Raw genomic sequence first — 13,766 nt, 5'->3', positions numbered from 1 at the left:
AGGCGCTGCTGGTGGTGTTGGTAGCCACCCTTTGTTCTTTATTTGCCTTCGCTTCTCGCTCCGTTTTCTTCAACCTTCGATTGGAATGGGTCGTCAAAAATTAAACGTCAAAAGACTTGGCGCGTTTGTTTTTTTTATGGTGCTTGCTATTTATTTACATGTTTCGGGATTATTTTTCAAGTGAGTGACTAACTAATGTGCAAAAGAACATGTTGACGGTAGTTGGAAGCAATTTTATGTCTTAAGCGCTTTGAAATCGTTAGCGCAAGTGAAAAGATATTGATGGCGACTTTCGTTAAGCAGTTAACCTCTGATCTTGCGTGTTGATGCGTGTGCCACCAAAATGATGAGAAATGGTCTCGCAAAATAGAAATAATGATCAAAAGTGCATTAAATTTGTTTTTTGGCCAGTAAATGGCATGAATTTGCGTGCTTACTCGAGGCGCTGCTGTTGCTGGTATTGCGTGTACGTACACGAAAAAGATTGAGGTTAAATTTTGTACCCGCCAGCAAAACAAATGGGGTGCTAGTGTGCGTGAGCTCGGGTTTAGATAACTCTATAGTATTTTTGGAGCTTTAATCGAGCATCAAACTCTCCATATGACGAAGATAGGTGTTTGATTAGAAAAGGTATATTTGACAAAAAATAAATATTATAGCTATTTTTAGGCTAAATCGGAAAAAGTTGCACCGACCCCTCTCGATATCCGTAATATTTTAGTCCCTGATCACGAATTCGAGGTTCAATTTCGATATCTCGTGATGATTGGGCGGAACGACCTCTTTAATTTTTCTGATTATTTACTTAGACACGTTTTCTAGTGATTTGTAGCTCAAAACAAAAAAAAACTATTTTTTATTTAAAAAAAACTGAAAAAATAGTTTCAAAATCGCTGCCATTACCCATTACTCAAGTGCACTAGCGTGCTCAGCGGACGTAGAAATGAGCAGTAACTTGCAACAGAGACCACAAAAGACCCGGGGGTCATTAACACTTGTAGCACCAACGGGGTCAAAACTTACACAAAGCACCAAGGGGGTCAAAAAAGTTGGAAATGCAACTTCAACCGGCTGTATCTCGGCGAAAACTCAATCATCTAAATCGATTCTTGTTGTATTCGATCCGGAAGAATGTCAAGAATCACCTCCAACAAGGTAGATCCAAAACAGATGCGTCTACCATAAGTTATAACAAAAAAGGCATTTCCAACTTTTTTTTTCCAAGGGTTGTATAAGCCGGTGAAAATGCATTTCCAACTTTTTTGACCCCATTGGGGCTACAAGTGGATTGATTTGCTTTTTTTTGCTTTGGGGCAGTTGGCTCATGTCAAAAATCGATTGTCTTGTCATTTTTACTCAGCTTACTTGATAAATGAGCTTCTTAATTATACCTCCTATACCCACCTTCACGTATACATACATACATATCTACTCAGGACCAAAATCTGAGCAAAAGTCTGTGTGTGTGGTGTGGTGTGGTCAAGAATTTGTCGCTCGATTATCTCGGCATTGGCTAAACCGATTTTGTCCGTTTTGCATTATTTCGACCCCTCTTGGGGTCCTATAAGTCGCTATTGAAAATTATAAAGTTTAGCTAAGTACTTCAAAAATTACGCTAAAAAAAATTAACTAAAGTCCGGAAGATTGTTAGAAAGATGGTTTTGTTATATAAGAAAACTTGTAATGTTATACACGTTAAGCAAGGTAATCGGAATTTTCCAACGAGCCCAAAATCGTTTTTTTTGGTAAATTTTATGTACTTTTTGAATCTGCAATAACCCAGAGAGGATTTGAATGACGTGTTTTGTAACTTAGCAGGGTAACTTTTTAGAGTGTACTAATATTTCACAAGTAGTTATAGAGCAATTCCAGCCCAAAACAGAAATTTTTCAGGTACTTTTTTCTCGACCCTCTCCGATTTCAATGAAACTTTGTAGACATTTTATCCTACGCTTATATAAGCCATTTTTATGTATATGGAGCCAGTTCCACACGATAATGACATTTGAGAAGGGCGTAAGTGTTTTAAATATTTTTGTAATTCGGAATTTAAATATTTCTGTATCTCGAAGCCGTTGCATCGTATCAAAAAGTGGTCAAAGACAAACTTGTAGGAAATTTGACGGGCTTTTCGTTAAAAAATACACTGAAAGAAAAAAACAATCAACTTTTATGAGATTTTTTGATTTTTAAGTTTAAAACTCAAATTTGAAGGTGAACCCACGATTTTTTTTCGTTCAAAATTTTTGTGAAAATAGCCGAAGATGTTACAAAAAGACTAACGAAAAATGCAGGATGAAGCAACTCACCTAAAAAAATACAAAAATCATGTACTGAAACTGTTTATTTGAAAAGTGCTCTAAACGTCAAAATTTTCAAAAACCGAATACGGGAATCGATTCTCCAGACAATTTTACATAAAAGTCTCCATATTGACCATTGTCCTAAGTCCAATCCTTGTAAAGTTACAGCGGCTTTAAAAATAAAAATGTTGAAAAAATTGGTTTTTTGATGGGTTTGGCAATTTCTATATGACAGACTTTTTTTTTTTTTTTTTTTTTTTTATAGAGACTTTACACCATTGTGCATTCATTTCTTCAAGGTGGATAGTGGAAGAGGAAAGGTTACAGAGTTTTAAATCACTTGTCTGGCTATATTTCAATAATTGTTACCATGCCTTTTTTTTATGTCTGTCTATGTTTCAAATATTTAGCGGAAAATTTTGATTTTAAATTATCAAGTTCTTCAATTTTATCTTCGTCCTCTTCCTCGAGGGATTTAACAGTTATCTCATAACACTTATTCCTATAATATTTTGCTTTTATGACAGACTTGATTTTTCAGTCTCGTAAATATTTTTACCGGAAAGCTCGTCCAATTTCCCATAAGTTTGTCTTTGACCACATTTCAATTGGATGTATGGGCTTACAGATATAAGCTAATCACATTGCTCATTACTGAAAACATCATATTTTTTCAGTGTGGTATAGTAAACTGGATAGAAAATTAGCTAACCTGGATAGTAAAAAGCCCGTCAAATTTCCTACAAGTTTGTCTTTGACCACTTTTTGATACGATGCAACGGCTTCAAGATACAGAAATATTTATATTCCGAATTATAAAAAAAAAATCAAACCATCCACATTAAGGTCTCCGGGTCTTTTGTGGTCTCTATTGCAAGTTTCTGCTCGAACCTAGGAGTCCGAAGGCTTGAATGGGGAGAGCACCCAAACCTCTTTCTACTCCAAGGAACCTTCCACCCCAGTGTTTGAACTGACGACCTTTGAATTGCGAGTCCAACCGCCGCCAGCGATTCCACCGGAGTAGGCTTGGTTTGGTGTGTTGTTTGTACTTATGGCATGGAGACGACTTCTACACCTGGAATGACTTAACGGCCTAACAACAACCAAGGCCGGGACCGACATTTTACTTCCTCATCCGATGGAAGGTTGGAGCAGATGGGAATCGAACCCAGAATCATCCGCTTACAAAGCGGACAGCGTAACCATTCGGCCACGCACTGCCACCGTATATTCCGAATTACAAAAATATTTAAAACACTTACGCCCTTCTCAAATGTCATTATCGTGTGGAACTGGCTCCATATACATAAAAATGGCTTATATAAGCGTAGGATAACATGTCTACAAAGTTTCATTGAAATCGGAGAGGGTCGGGTACAACCGATTCCCTATTTGGCATGGAATTGCTCTATAGTTAAAAATAAAATGTTTACAAACATAAGAGGTTTGCAAGTATTCCTCAAGAGTTATCAGAAATTCACGAACAAGTTTTTGAAAAAGGGATGATATTATATACCAGTTTGACCAATGTTGTTGGTCTAAACGTGTGAGAAGTGAAGTTGAATTGATAGAACATTAAATGTGGAAAAGGGCACTAACCACTTGAAGGTGGATAAGCAACTTAAGAACAATTGCTCGCTAATGTACTGAAGTTTTTCAGACTTCAATCTTGAAGAAAAAAAAACAAATGTATTGTAAATAGCTATACCAAAACAAAACAAGTATAAACCAAACTGGCATCGCTGTCCATGAGACAAGAGGCTAATCGCGCATCGTATAGAGAAGGACCGAGAAGAGTGGAAGGAGGAATAGGCGGGACCAAGAAGATTCAATCCGGATGGGGACGTAGACGTCCAACGGGGAGGTAGACGGGAGGAAGCACGTACAGGAAAAACTAGTAAAATAACGCTGCTTTCGCGGTGATGCTGAGGCTCCATCATCAGTCGCGCGGATGGTACGTAAACAAGAGATGAAGAGAACGAGATTACAGCACCGAGGAGTTCAACCGAGTTGCTGGTGAACTGTGAGAACCTGAAGCTTGTAGGAAGAGTGTCTCTAGTAATGGTATGTCACTTTAATCAAAACGCACACTATCGCAAACCAGCCACTCACGGAGTGCGGCCGAGAGAACCGCGGAAACATTTTCAGCACTATTGATATTATCGTACTCGTGGTGTCTGCCACTAATGTCAACTGAGTTCAAGTAGCGCGGTGCCGCGATAAGTCTAGGAACTGTTTGCAGGGTTGTTACGGAAAAGTCGAAAAAAAATCCGCGCCAGATCCGCGCCGACCCCAAAACCCAATCCGCGCGAAATCCGCGCCATATAAAAAAAATCGCGGCAAACATACAAGAGAGTAACATAATGAATGAAATTTCAAACGAATAAAGAATAATACAGAAAGCATTTGGATCAGTACCGTTGATCAGTTGTGGATTCATATCCCACCTGCACCAAGTGGAAGCTTTTTTGCCATTTCTGAAAAAATATTAGCATTTTTTGTACCACTTTAAATATCGTTGCTTTGAAAACAAATTCAGGAAAAAAATAAATACAAAAATTTAAAACATTTAAAACCATAAAACAAATCACCAAATAATAAAATCTAGGGATTTTGTACTTGATAATTCTCGCCAAAATTTTACTCTGGAAAATCGAAACACGAATTTTTTATTATTTTCTTCACTAAATTTCTCTAAACAAAATTATGAGTCCGAAATAATTTAATAATTAAATAATTTAATAATTAAATAATTTAATAATTAAATAATTTAATAATTCAATAATTTAATAATAAAATAATTTAAAAATTTAATAATTTAAAAACTTAAGAACTTTCTTAAAAAATAGAAAAAATAACAATCAATTGTAATATTTTCGTAATTTTTCAATTTAATAATTCGTACTCTTTAACGTTTTTTGAATCGGTATGTTTTGGCAATTTTAAATAATAAAATCTATTTTTTTATAATTATTTGAATAATGTAAATTCTGAAATTTCAAAGTGTTGAATTCAAGATTTCCTATTTTTGAATTTTAACATTAAATTTCGCTTTTAGACGGAGATTTTAACAGATTGTTAAGTGGATTTCGTCATGTTGTGATAATTGGGAATAGAATCAATTCTACCTGAATCAGAGTGGCAACAGAATTTTTCATTTTTTCAATAAACCAAAAATTTTAAAATTTCAATTATTATTTTGAAAAAACTTAGAAAATCTAAAATGTTGCACAGCTTAAATTTTTTGAAATTCTGTAATTTTCCGAATTTTGTTATTTTGATTTTAATAAAATTGTTATTAATACGAGTTGTTAAGCAGATGTTTTAAAAATAATGAGTTGTAATGTTATGTTTAATTTATGTAACAAATCTCAATACATTTAAAAAAAATCGCTCCTTGAAGATTATTTCGAAGTTTCACATTAAGAAAAAAATCAATAATTTTTAGAAGAAAATTTTCTTCATTAACAACTTCTTAGAAATTGATATTTTTGCACTCAACAAAAAATATTGAATTTATTTAAAGGTGCGCAGCAACGCAGGAAGTTGTTGTCTTCTTATTTCAAAATTGTCAAACTTACGGACCCAATCCTGCAATATCGAGATTTTAAAGTTGTCAAACTTTGTTGTAAATTACTTTGTGGGCAGTACTTTAGGGGACGAATAAAACAATATTTCGATAGTACCCGTAGTTTTGAAGATACTAAACTGTCTGTAACCAAAATCTGGGTGCATAAGCTCTGGTTGATGTGCACTAATAATATTTTCCTTTGTAATTTGAAAAAAATTCTATCGTTCTCAATTATTTTTTAAATCAAAATTGCTATCCGCGCGAAATCCGCGCCTGAGCAAAATAAGCCAGCAAATCCGCGCCGTCCGTAACAACCCTGTGTTTGGGGCTTGTTAACAAAAAACTATGGAAAGATGAGCAAACGGAATTCACTGATTCTGTAGTCGGTTTTTTCAGATGACGGCTTGATGTTCCAGGGGTGGTTTGGGAAATACTTGATATGATCCTTGCTATATTATTCATGGAAACCAATTCTGCTCTGGATATCTCTGACACAAGGAACTAAACAAGATCTAGAGCAAACAAATTATAAGTTGCTAAAACGCTCAACCAAACCACAACTGTCTTACATTTCTAGCAAAACAATGCAAAAGGGCCGTTGTGGGTTTGTAAACAAAAGTGTTTTCTGCTCACGCTAGAAGATGTTTACATCTGGCATGAAAGGGATACACTCTTTGTTTACAAACCCACAACGGCCCTTTTGTATTGTTTTGCTAGATTTACTAATTTCGAGCAGCCTAATTTTAGCCAAACAGTTGCATAGTTTTGTAGGTAGAGCTAGACTAGAGGATACTCATATGGGCAAAAGGATTATCAGTATCCCGCTTGTTTCTTTTACAGGAAAAACTAGTTAAAATGAAATTTGCCCTCTGTAGGACATTAGTTTGATGACCTTCTGGAATCACTAGGAGTTCCCGGGTATGTTCCGACAAGGGAACATTTACAACTTGCATTACCCTCGAAAGTCCCACTTGGAGGTTGTTGGGGGGACTGTTCTGAGCCAGAAAAACGATACCCGGAATATTCTATCGGTGAAAACTATTTTTAACTCGATAGGAAGTTAAAAAACAATATAAATTTCCTTAAACCTCTAAAATACGTCCAGAATCCCGATGTTACTGCGAACAGACAAGTGAATTTTTATCAAGAAATAGTACAAACAAAACCGATCCATAACTAGAGCCCCAGAATCATTAGAAATTGTAAAAGAGTAATAGTTGTTTGAATTATTTTTAAATTGAAGAAGAAACTCCGATGGTTTGGCACCAACTGTTGTCAAACGAACGGGGTCACTTTTTAATTTGTTCCTCAGGGGGTGGGCTACGGGCTGAAGACCCCCCCCCCCCCACTTGAAACTTTTGGAAGACATATGGAAGAGAGGGAAGAAGAACAGAAGAAAAAAATTATTCTTCCAATCTAAATTGTTCGCTCTACAGCATTGCCTTGGCGTTCTCGATTGCAAGATTCATATTCGAAACTAAGTGTCCGAAGGCTTGATTGTTGAGGTAATTGCAAACTTCTTATTACACCCTAGCTGCTTCCATCCACCCCGAGATTCGAACTGACGACCTTTGGATTGTTGGTCCAACTGCCTACCAGGGACTCCACCAGGACAGGGACCCAGGGAGACGACTCCTACACCTGGACTGAGCTAACGACCTAACCTTTTTTAGGTTAGTCTGGGGCCAACATTTACTTCCCGTCCGACGGAAGGCATCATCAGACAAATCTCGTCTTGAAAAATGCCACCGGGACCTTCTGGGATCGAACCCAGGCCGACTGGGTGAGAGGCAACCACGTTTACCCCTATCCCATGGGTCCAGGGCACGATTTTTGTAGTTTTTTTTATTTTACATAAAAGTCTCGCTGACACCATTTTTTCTCTTCTGACATTCCAGAAGGTTGGAAGGAGTCGAACTACCTATCCATCACGAGGTTTTAAAAAATTGTTGTTGCATTCGTGGTTAGAACACCCAAATTACCGATAAGAACATCATTCCCTTGTGGACCACCAGTCAGTGAGGTACTCCTGGATTTTAGCTCCTGAAAAGTGCTTAAAAAGTGCAAAAATGCCTCAGAGCAAGAAAAAGAGGCGGTTCTCACCAGCAGGATCGGCAGATTTGAAGAAGCTAAAGAATGCCGAAGCGCTACCTGCAAAGCCAGGCAGCTTGGGCAAAGACGCTCAAAATTCGTCTGGAAACCAGTTCGTTACCCTCCCTGTGGACGTGAGCGAGAAAGAAGAATTTAAACGACGGGAAAAGTTGCCACCCACTTTTGTAAAAACATCGTCATCGGATTCGGTGCGAAAGTGGCTGATCGGGTTTATCAAATCTGGTGCTTTAAGAGCTTCCATTCGCTTGTGTGCTGATGGACTCAAAATTATGCTACCTACCAGAAAGGATTACAACTACGTTCGGGATTTCCTGAACAACATAAATATTGAATACTACAGCCATGACGATCCAGGTAAACGCCCCATGAAACAGGTAATCCGAGGCCTGTACGACATGGATGTGAGTGTGCTGAAAGAAGAGCTCAAAACTCTTAAGTTGAACGTGATCGATGTCTTCAAGATGACGAGACACAACAAGGACATCAAGTATCGTGATCAACTGTACCTGGTTCATCTCGAGAAAGGATCGACAACGCCGTCTGAGCTTTGGGGTTTCGACTTGTTTTAGTGTAAATTATATGCGTTTTCAATAATAAAGTTAAAAAAATCGATGTTTGTGTAAGTTTTTGAGAAAAAGTCACTTTTGTCCATTTTGTTCTAAAATTTGAAATTTACAGAAGTTAACAAAACTTCAGGTTCCAGGAATCATTGAAACAATTGGACTAGTGTTAGCATAGCCAATAGAGTTATCTACGTGCGCATGTATTGCGTGTTTGTACACGAAGGATTTTTAGGTTAAAATTTGTACCCGCCAGCAAAAACAAATGGCAAGCTAGTGTGCGTGAGATCGGGCTTAGATATCTCTATTACCTTGCTAACCATCAAAGAATTTTTGAAATTCCTCTTTTTCTTATTTTTTATCATCTGTTTTCCTAAAAAGAAGTTGGCTTAAACTTATGCAAAAAAAACTTAACCTGTCAAACACGACAGTGACAGTTTCATTCTCAACTTAATGTTAAAAGCGAGTTTTTCACCAATGTGTAACAGGTTGTATCGAGGTGCTCCGATTTGGATGAAACTTTCAGCGCTTGTTTGTTTATACATGAGATGAACTCATGCCAAATATGAGACTTCTACGACAAAGGGAAGTGGGGTAAAATGGGCATGGAAGTTTGAGGTCCAAAAACATAACAAATCTTAAAATTGCTCGCATTTCAGTAAAACTTCATCATTTCCAACTATCTTAGATGCATTTGAAAGGTCTTTTGAAGCACTTCAAAATGAGCCATAGACATCCAGGATTAGTTTAACTTTTTCTCATAGCTTTTGCAAATTACTGTTAAAAATGTTTTTTTTAAACCTTAATATCTTTTTGCAACAGCCTCCAACACCCATACTTCCATAGGTCAAAAGTTAGGGAATTTCATGAACTATAAGCTTACGGTAATAACTTTTTGGCCAATCACAGTTTTTCTCATAGTTTTTCGATTTTTCTATAACAAACTTTTTACAACGTTAGTTTTTGCCCTGTAGGCTTCCATAGCGGCACTTTTTGGTCTCAATTTTGTCATATTCGGAATCCTCGGAAAATTTCACGATGGTTAGAAATATTGGAGTTGTAAATTTGATTGGAAAAAATGCCATTTAGAATGAATTAAAATTTTTTTATCAATTTGTTGGATTAGGGGTAAACTTTTGACCTATAAGAGTATAGGGGGATGGCGTCGCTATTTTTAAATCACGTTTTCCACTTTTTCTCATCTAAATCGTCTACTTTATCGACTTCATTTTGCTGGGCGAGATAGGACGCCGTCTATTTTTAGACGATGACTCAGCACTTTTCCACTCTTGCACCTCAAAAAACCAGGTGGCAGCACGATGTAACGCCACGTCCCTATCGGACCGCGCACTGGACTCACAATCCAGATGTCACCGGTTCGAATCCCGGGCCGGACGCAAAAAATTCTAAGTGTAAATATAGGTATTCGGTGCCCTCTCCCCGTGCCCATGCCTTCACACTTAGGAGACCCGGGAGGCGGAGTCTTGTCGCAAAAAGAACGATACACGCCTGTGGATCCGTTGACGAAACCGCAAGGTTTAAGAGGGCCACATTATAAGGTGTTACGTCGATTCCGTTTTTTTGGAGGCTGTTGCAAAAAGATATTAAGGTTTTAAAAAAATCAATTTTTAACAATAATTCGCAAAAGCTATGAGAAAAAGTCAAACCAATCCTAAATGTCTGTGACACATTTTGAAATGCTTTAAAAGACCTTTCGAATGCATCTAAGAGAGTTGGAATTGATAAAGTTTTACGGAAATGCGAGCAATTTTAAGATTTTTTTATGTACCTCAAACTTCAATGCCCGTTTTACCCCACTTCCCTTTGTCGTAGAAGGCTTATATTTGGCATGAGTTCATCTCATGTATAGACAAACAAACGCTGAAAGTTTCATCCAAATCGGAGCCCCTCGATACGACCTTTTACACATTGGTGAAAAACTCGCTCTTATAGGACCGAATCTAAAACAAAAGTCCTGATATGCTCTTGACAATGCATCGCTACATCACAAATGTTAAGGCGTTAAGTTTACTGTAGAGATGATTCCTTGACTTTTTTATAAGCAAATGTAATCATTGAGTTTAACCCCCTCACACCTTAGAGAGAGTTCTTTTATTACGTTCTCCCCCCCTCCCCCCTATTGCGTTACGTAGTTCAATGTTTATTTAAACAACAAAGTTTAAAGATTACTAAAGAGAATGAAGCGTAACGGCTAACTACCTTACGTTTTCAAGCTTCGATTTTATTTTGTTGAGAGCACCATGCTAAGAAGTTTTGATAACTCCGGAATTCTCTTTTGTCACTTGTTTTTCACTACACAATTTGCACGATTCGAACAATAATTTAACCAATCTGCTAATAAAACATGTTTTAAAGTTTTTTTTTTCCAAGAATGAGTGCTTTACTTACGGCAATCTATTGCTCCTCGCCTCAGCATCGTCCATCGCGGTGGCAAACAGCTTCATCGTCGCGATGTCCTCTGCCACCTCTGGCGTTCCTTCTTAATCCAACCATCTGCCCTTATCGCCGTCCCTCAACAGAAAGAAGGGCTCAACTTCCGCTAATCCAAAACACTCCACTCTGGTTGTTGTTGTTGTTCCCTTCAAAACACACCCACACAAACACCACCCTCATTCACTCACTCACTCACGGGGTGGGAACTCTTTTCGACGTGCCCGTGTGTATGTTTTTTTGTATTTTTCACTGTTATTTTTCTTTCCTTCACTGCTCAAAGCTGTAAACTACCGTCACTACTCCCCCACTTGCTTCCACCCCCTCACCGCACACTATCTGGATTGCGCACACCGTGTGTGCACACAAACACACACACTTTCGTTGATGGTTTTGAGAATAAAAATCTTCCGGCAGCACGGCGCGCACTCTTCCACGGTTTGCTTCTTCTTCTTCGTAGAGTGAGATATTCTGGACGTGTGCGCCTTCTCACTCACACCGTTGCAGCACAAACACAAACACACACACACACGCGAGCAACCAAAGAAGGCTGCTCTCGCGCGGAGAAACGCGCTCCGCCACCAAAAGAAATGGCTGCTGCTCCCAGAAGGCGAAAAAACCTTCCTCCTCAGGGGGACGACAGGAATCGACCAGCACCGCTATCGCGTTCACATCCGGCTACGGGTGGCCACTCCGACTATCCGGGCCCGGTGGCATGACACTTCCGTCTTCTTGGTTCAGGACCGACGACGTCTTCTTCTTCCGCGAATCGAAGCAACCAGCGCGAGCAGAAGAAAAAAAAGGTGAAAAATTCTGATCAAATTTTCGTCGCACTTGGCACTCGTGGGCACATCCGGCGCGGCCCGATTCCACCCGCAGTGTGTTCCTTCCGGTGTGCACCGCCAGCTGCGTACACTTTCCGGACCTCCGAAGCGCCTTCCGGGGTCAAAAAGTGCAATAAACAAAACAGATATCTTTTCACCACACACCACGGGCACAGACCACACGACGACGCACCGAGGGCGAGAAAAAATGGGGACGACGTCCGTGTTCGACGGAGGGTCTTCTTGCTTTGGCTGATTTTGATGGCTGCTGCTGCTGGCAGCGATGCCACATTCTGTGAAAGTCTGTACTGCTTTATCAAATAGTCTGTAAAGAAGCACAAACAGGAAGTTTATTTTAAACTTAAAATGTGTCGTTCGACTTTGGAAACACAGTTTTCAACGTTTTGTTGTTTAAATCAACTTGAAAGCACCGTTTCTCATATAAAAATTCCAAAAAATACATTTGAATGTCCATCTTGTCTGCAATTACTCAAAAATATCTGTGAAACACAAACGATTCTGAAAGTTTAGCATCACTGCCAGTTGCTGCTGCAGACGGTGTTTGTTTGTGTTGGTGAGGGCGCACCGCACACACCCGTCCGTGGTGGGTGGTTCGCGGATGCGCCGACTAGCTGGCGCTGGAGAGATGAAGAAGAGATCAAAATTTGACGGCAGTGTTGGCAGCATATGCACGCATAATCCGGATAACACAGTTCAGAGTAAAATTTGTTACAGGTTGCCCTAAACCAGGAATACACAGAATCTGTGTAGAAACCTTGTACACTCAACCCCCGGTGGTTGGTCACTTTTTCGTTTGACACTTTTTTAGTTTGTACCCCGTTGGTTGGTCAAAGTCAAACTAAAAAGTGACGAACTGTCACTTTTTACACGGCGCTCACGCACACTAACAAAATAAACGTTTAGTAGTGTGTGTGAACTCTGTGTAAAAAGGGTGTCAAACTAAAAAGTGACCCCGTTCGTTTGACAACAGTTGGTGTCAAACCATCGGGGTTTGAGTGTACACAGAACTGTGTACAGCCGTTGTCTGTCAAATCTGTGTAATTTTGAAACAACAATCTGTGTAAAATTTTACACCGAATCTGGGTAAAAATTAAACAGAATCTTGGTGAAATAATTACAACTAATTCTTGTTTTGAAAGGAGAATTTATTTAAACATTATTTTTCACGATACAAATGATAAAGAAACATCATGAAAGATTAAAAAGATAAATTATTTATTACTGTAAGTTTGAAACCTGATACATTTCATTCATGTAAAAAATGCGATGGGAGAGATAAAATGTTCACTTGTGTGCATGGCCAGATGGAAAGTCGTCGAGCAGCTTCTGCGGCAGATAATGCCGCTTCGCTTGAAGAACCAGTTCATTCATTCGGGGGAATTTTTTAGTAAAGTACTTCAAAAGTTATGATAAAAAAAAAAATTTGACAAAAGTTCGGAAGATTGTACAAAGGGTGGTTTTTGTAAGAAAATCCGTCATGCTATACATTTTTAAAAAAGGTATTTAAAAGACCTTTCCAATGAGCTTAAAACATCGAAGATCAGATAACCCTGAAATGACTCTATGTTATCGCTAGAGTGCGATCCTGTGATAAGTCTGTTGTAAAAAGATATGACGTGTAACAAGATAGTACACAAGTGACGATTTGTTATATGAATGCGAGGAAGGCACCAATCACCTAAAAAACGAAACTATTGGCACTACGCCCCCGGGGCATGGCCTTCCTCTAACGTGGGATTTCTGCTCCAGCGCCTCTGACGAGACAGGAGAAACCGGGACCGACGTTTTACTTCACCATCCGATAGAAGCTCAGTGGATAAGGCGGGAATCGAACCCGCGTCTCATCGGGATCGGCAGCCGAAGCCGCTACCCCTGCGCCACGAGATCCACGACCACCACCAATCACCTACATCTAGGTAAAAAA

General features: G+C 38.8%; 1 protein-coding gene across 5 annotated transcripts in view; it reads right to left on the bottom strand.

Moving 5' to 3' along the window:
* LOC120422365 (histone-lysine N-methyltransferase, H3 lysine-79 specific) overlaps positions 1-12,080 on the bottom strand; it is a 48,591-nt gene extending 36,511 nt beyond the window's left edge. For 3 of the 5 annotated variants that reach the window (XR_008212616.1, XR_005606119.1, XR_008212618.1), the window contains exon 1: positions 10,956-12,080. The gene's annotated coding sequence lies outside the window, so the exon portion shown is untranslated. The remainder of the gene's footprint in view (positions 1-10,955) is intronic. The other 2 variants (XR_008212617.1, XM_039585774.2) reach the window with 2 other exon arrangements.
* Between the last annotated feature and the right edge of the window lie 1,686 nt (positions 12,081-13,766).

This window comes from Culex pipiens, chromosome 3 (assembly GCF_016801865.2).
Source record: "Culex pipiens pallens isolate TS chromosome 3, TS_CPP_V2, whole genome shotgun sequence".
NCBI classification, from domain to species: domain Eukaryota; kingdom Metazoa; phylum Arthropoda; class Insecta; order Diptera; family Culicidae; genus Culex; species Culex pipiens.
Note: the sequence above shows the minus strand (reverse complement) of the source record. Positions and strands in the feature narration are given on the sequence as shown.